Source organism: Dasypus novemcinctus, chromosome 12 (genome assembly GCF_030445035.2).
Source record: "Dasypus novemcinctus isolate mDasNov1 chromosome 12, mDasNov1.1.hap2, whole genome shotgun sequence".
Classification (NCBI taxonomy): domain Eukaryota; kingdom Metazoa; phylum Chordata; class Mammalia; order Cingulata; family Dasypodidae; genus Dasypus; species Dasypus novemcinctus.
In genome coordinates this window covers 40,447,599-40,453,721 of record NC_080684.1, presented here as the reverse complement: position 1 = coordinate 40,453,721, position 6,123 = coordinate 40,447,599, and positions in this window count along the sequence as shown.

Below are 6,123 nucleotides of genomic sequence, written 5' to 3'. Positions count from 1 at the left end.
AACCAATATCAACCAAATACCAAAGTCAGATAAAGATATTATGAAAAAGGAAAATTACAGATACATTTCTCTAATGAATATGGATGAAAAAATCCTCAACAACATACTTGCTAATTGAATCCCACAACACATTAAAATAATTATTCACCATGATCAAGTGGGTTTTTTACCAGGCATGCAAGGGTGATTTAGCACAAGAAAATCAATCAGTGCAATATACCGCATTAATAAATCACAGAAGAAAAATCACATGATCCTAGTGATTGATACAGAAAAGGCATTTGACAAAATACAGTATCCTTTCTTGATAAAAAAAAAAAAAACAACTACAGAAGAGGAACTGAGGAAACCTGCTCAACCTGATAAAGGCCGTATATGAAAAATCCACAATTAACATTGAACTCAATGTGAAAGATTGAAAGCTTTCCTTTTGAGATCAGGAAAAAGATAAGGATGATCACTGTCACCACTGTTGTTCAATATAGTGCTAAAGGTTCTAGCTAGAGCAATCAGGCAAGAAAAAGTAATAAAAGGCATCCAAATTGGAAAGGATAAGTAAAATTTCTCTATTCACAGATGATATGACCCTATAACTAGAAAGTCCCCAAAGCTCTACAATGAAGCTGCTGGAGCTAATAAATGATTTCAGTAGAGTGTCAGGATCCAAGATCAAAATGCAATAATCAGTGATGTTTCTGTACACTAGTAATGCACTATCTGAGGAGGAAGTTAGGAAAAAAATTTCACTTACAATAGTGACTAGAATAATCAAATATTTAGGAATAAACTTAACCAAAAATGTAAAGCAATTGTATTCAGAAAACTCTGATGAATTGCCAAAAGAAATTTTAAAAAGACCTAAATAATTGGCAGAACATTCCATTCTCATGGATTGGAGGACTAAACAGTGTTAAGATGTCAATTCTATCTAAATTAATATACAGATTCAATGCAATTCTAATAAATATTCCACCAGCATTTTTTAAACAAATGGAAAACATAATTATCAAGTTTATTTGGAAGGGTAAGGGGCTCTGAATAGCCAGAAACATCTTAAAAAGGAAAAGTGACATTGGAGGATTCTCACTTCTGGACTTTAAATCATATTATCTAGCTACAGTGTTAGAAACAGCACAGTATAGGGGAAAAGATATACAGATTGACCAATGAAACCGAATTGATGGTTAAGAAACAGACCCTCACATCTATAGTCAAGTGATTTTTGACAAGCCTGTAAAACTCCTCCAGCTGGAGCAGAACAGTCTATTCAACAAATGGTGCTGGAAGAACTGGATAGCCATATCCAAAAGAAAGAAAGAGGACCCCTATCTCATACCTTATACAAAAATTAACTCAAAATGGATCACAGATCTAAATATAGAAGCTAGAACCGTAAAGCTCCTAGAAGAAAAAGTAGGAAAACATCTTCAAGTTCTGGTATTAGGTGATGGATTCTTAAACCTTACACTGAAAGCATAAGCAATGAAAGAAAACATGGATAAATGGGACCTCCCCAAACTTAATCACTTCTGTGATTCAAGCCTAGAGTATAGGTTATTAGGTGATAAGAGGAGGACTGTGAAGGAGTACTCATGTTTAAAGTATGTAGAAGTTTTAATTAACTTGACTGTAAAAGTGTGTAAATTGATACAGTTGATGGTAACACATTATAGCTAGTTTATAAATGGGGATTGTGGTTTAAAAGGGTAGTCTAGGGATGTAAATGTCAATTGAAAGAAAGCTGGAGAGATCAGTCTAGGGACTGAATAACACAGTGAACCCAGAGGTGGATGAGAATTGTGGTTAATGGCACAGATGATAAGACTGTCCTGTGCACTAGAGAAGAGATACGTCACTATTGAAGGGTGGTGGGAATGTGGAGAAACATGGGAAAAATAGAATTGATTTGACTAATGGACTGTGGTTACAGCAATACTGTAATATTCTTGCATCAATGCCAAAGATGTAATATGTTAACTGTTGTGGGGTATGGAAAAAATATGCCAAATGTCTGTTATGGACCATGTTTGGTGGTAATAGTCTGATGATATAATCTGTAACAAATATTCCACAACAGTGTGGTATGCTGGTGAAGGGGTGTTATGTGGAAATTCTACACAAGTGCATGATTGTTTTGCAAGTTCACAACTTCTGTAATAAAAATATGTATTTTTAAAAAATGAATGGAAAAAGAAAATATCTTTCCCAGTCCTTGTAGACTGACCTGTGCATGTTCTGTTCTTCAGGGATTATCTATATGAGTTTAGAAAATAGCTCCAGTCCAAATGTGTCTTGTCTTGAGAATGAACATTTGACTCTACTAATTCCCCAGTTTACACTAGTGTAAATGTCTCCTTTTTTCTAGGAAATAGTTTTCTGTGGGAAACAAAGGCATGTTGTTTCCATGGAAGCAAGTTACTTTCTGACCACTGGGTCATGCTGTCCCTAGAGATATACGTACACGTGACTAATCTCTCTGGGAAACTTAACATTCCAGCAGAACCCAGACTTGATATCTCAGGTAACCTGGGCAAAAAGATTAATGAACATATTTATTTCAATATTATAATAGAACATTATGAACTTTGGTAACTATCTTATCCACTGTGCACTGTGTTATTTAGAATGAGGTAATGGGAATAATTAGCTAGAATAGTTGCTGATTCTCACAATTACTTGGGGTATATAAAGAAGCCCCTGAGATTAATAAACTTGTCTAATGAGCTTGAGACTTCAATACTCACAGATCCCCTGAACCCAATCTTTCTTTGCCTTTCATTCCCGACACCCTAAGGTCCATCGACTCCGACAGTTTTCTCACTGTTTGGGCACTGAAATATATGTTCTACAGTGAGCAAACCTTTGTCCCAGGCAGCCACTTACTTCCCTGCTCTCCCACAGTGTTCTTAGGAGAGCTTGGTAGACCATCTTTTATACAAGTTCTGAGACCGCAAGTTCCTTAGGCCACTTCCAGATAGATTGGGCCAGACATACATGCTCCCAGTATGTGCAAAGGGATTATTCTGCTGCCTCCAAATGGTGATCAGGGATGTACATTTGGAGGATAGACCAACTCCATGCCAAGTCGGTGAGGGCTGGGGATGGGCCATTCAGGGCAACACAAGACCCTATCACACTAACCAGTCTTTTCTTGATTTAGTGCTTGTCTTGTTACATCTGACATTTAACTGTTTTCTAGAACTTCGCTGGTTGTTCAAAGCTTCTATGGGGGGATGAAGCCCTAAAGCATTTTACTCCACCATCTTGATTGGGGCAGACCCAATGTTTACCTTTTAAAATATGATAGAGTTACATATACAGAAAATACATCTAACATAAATGTGTATAATTTCAAATTATTAAAAAGTGAGCAGCAATTGACTACCAGATCAGGAATAAAACACTTTGGGCTCACCAGAAGTTCTCCACTTGTCTTTTTCCATCCATTACCCATCCTTCCTTGTCTAAACACAATTACTTAACTTACATAAGATGCAAATATGTCCTTGTTTTGCCTTGTATTTCTATACACCAAGAATGTATCCATAAGCACTATAATTTTGTTTTGTATTTTATGACTTTATTTAATTTTAATCATGCATATACTTCTGTATTCAACTTTTCTTGGTCTGCATACTTTTACAAATTCACCATTTTTGTTGCTGCAGATGGCTATAGTCCATTCACTTTCTTAATTTTTAAAATTCTATTGTATGAATGAATCAAATGTATCTATTTTACTATTTTTTGGACTCACAGGTTACTTGTACAATGCTGCTGTTAAAATTCATGTTTCTATCTTTTTGTGTACATATGCACCATATGTCCACAAATTTTATGGCTAAATGCATAGGAATTGGGTCTCAGGCTTTGCCTATTTTCAACTTTAGCAAATTATTTCAGGTTTTTTTTTTCAAAGTGGTTGTATCAGTTTACATTCATGTGAACTATGTAGGAATTCCTATTGTTCCACATTCTTTCTACCATCAGACATTTATATGTTAGCCTCTTTGGTGCTGGTGTACTGATATTTCATTATGTTTTTAATTTTAATTTCTCTGATTTCTAATGAGGTTACACTTTTCCATGTATATATTGATCACTTACATAATCTCTTTGTGTTGTTGCTGTTCCTCTTGCCTATTTTTCCATGAGGTTGAGTTTTCTTATTGACTTGTAGGCATTCTACTGGATATAAATCCTTTATTAATTGCATTTGCTACATATAGCTTCTTCCTCTCTATCCTAAGGTCAAGAAACTATTTCCCTCTATTATTATTATTTTTAATTCTTTCTTTTTTCTCCTCTATTATCTTTTAAAGGCTCTATTGTCTGTTTCCCCCTCTACTTTCAGTTCTACTACTATGTGTGAAGTAGGGCCCAATTTCTTTTTGTTTTCTTCCTGAATACTCACTTGTCCCAGGGCCATTTATTGTTACAGAGCTATGCAAAGTCACATATGTCATATGTCAAGTGCTTATATATCAGTGGCTCCTCTACTCTGTTCATCTATTTCTGTATTCTTGGGCCAATACCATAATGTATATTTTTAAATGCCATAAACATTATTATTGTTTCTATTATTAGTTTATATATCAATAGATTTATCTACATATTTGTTAGAGTCTATGCTTTTTTTTCCTCCTGCATTATTAACTTATCTGGTAGAACTTCCCTTAGCAACACTAACACTTTGCTAGTGGTAAACTCCTCCATTTTTTAGTTTTCTGAAAATACCTTTATTTCCAGTTTATTCTTGAAGGAGATTTGTTTTTTAGTTAGCACATTGATAAATTATTCCAGTCTTTTGACTTCCTTTTTACTATTGAGGAGTCTGCTGTCAATCTGTTGCTAACTTGCCACTATCTTTTTAGCTCTTTGATGTTCTAAAAAGAGTATTTGCTATCTTTTTAAAATTGTCTTAAGTTGTCAGTCTGGTCCAAAATACATAGTCTGCCACTATATAGAACTGAAATCTATCTAACATTTCCCAATAAAACATACACACACAAAAATACATGCACCCCTTCATCCTCTTCAACTTTAATAGAATTAGGTAAAAATGATCATATATCTCAATATCTATCTTATCTTTATTTTTTTAATCACTGAAACAAACAGCAAATTCTTCATGAACTATATCCATGCCCCCTTCTTTAGTGGTAGGTACAGATTTGATCCTTAAAACAATTTCATCACCTCAGGAATTTATGAGTTAGGAAGGGCAGAGATAGGTGTCCCCATTTTATAGGTAGGAAGAAGGAAACACAGAAGTCAAGTTACTTATCTGGGGGTAGTCTAGTAAAGGATGATTCTATGGTTGAAGTCCGGATTTCCTAAACTTCTAATTTACGAGTTTTATCACCCTTTGAAGAAAGCAGCCTGTAGAAAACAAGCATTTTCATAACATTTATTCAGTTTATAAATTTAATATTTCCCCCTAAATGACAATTGAGAAGAAAACTCTTGCTTCCCAGTACTTACCCCAAAAGTTACTATTATAATCCATGATTTATGGGATTACCTGGATAGATTAATTATTGAAACTGCAGTATATGGTAATGATAGCCCTTCTTTCAGGAAAACCCAGTATATAAAAAGTATGAAATTTTTTGTGAAATATTCTAGAATAGTTCCCTTCAGAGAGAAATTATTTCTTATTCAACTTAACAAACATATTAAAGTAGAGTGTCTTAAAATAGTAAGACCAAATAAACATTCTAATATTTTTATGTAATTAACTTCTTGGTAAGGTGTGGAAAAAATTTTATGTCTGTTAGTCATTAGGAAGAACTGTCGAGGAAAATTAATCATAACAAAGTATTATTAATTTATAACATATCAACATGAAAATAATTTACAAATATTCAACTGAAATTATTTGCATGAGTGTTTACTAATATACAATGTGACATGATCTATAGAAAAGATGCTCAAGTAATTGATACTATACCAACAAGTAGATTACTGTTACGAGTTACCTATCATCTAATTCAGATTAATGTGTTTCTGGTGCTAAACTGTTTAAATTATTACATGTACTTTAAAATAAAATATTGATAACATTGTAATAAGTTGGTATTAGTGTTTAAAATTTGAGTCAGCCAATCCTTTTCCCCTACC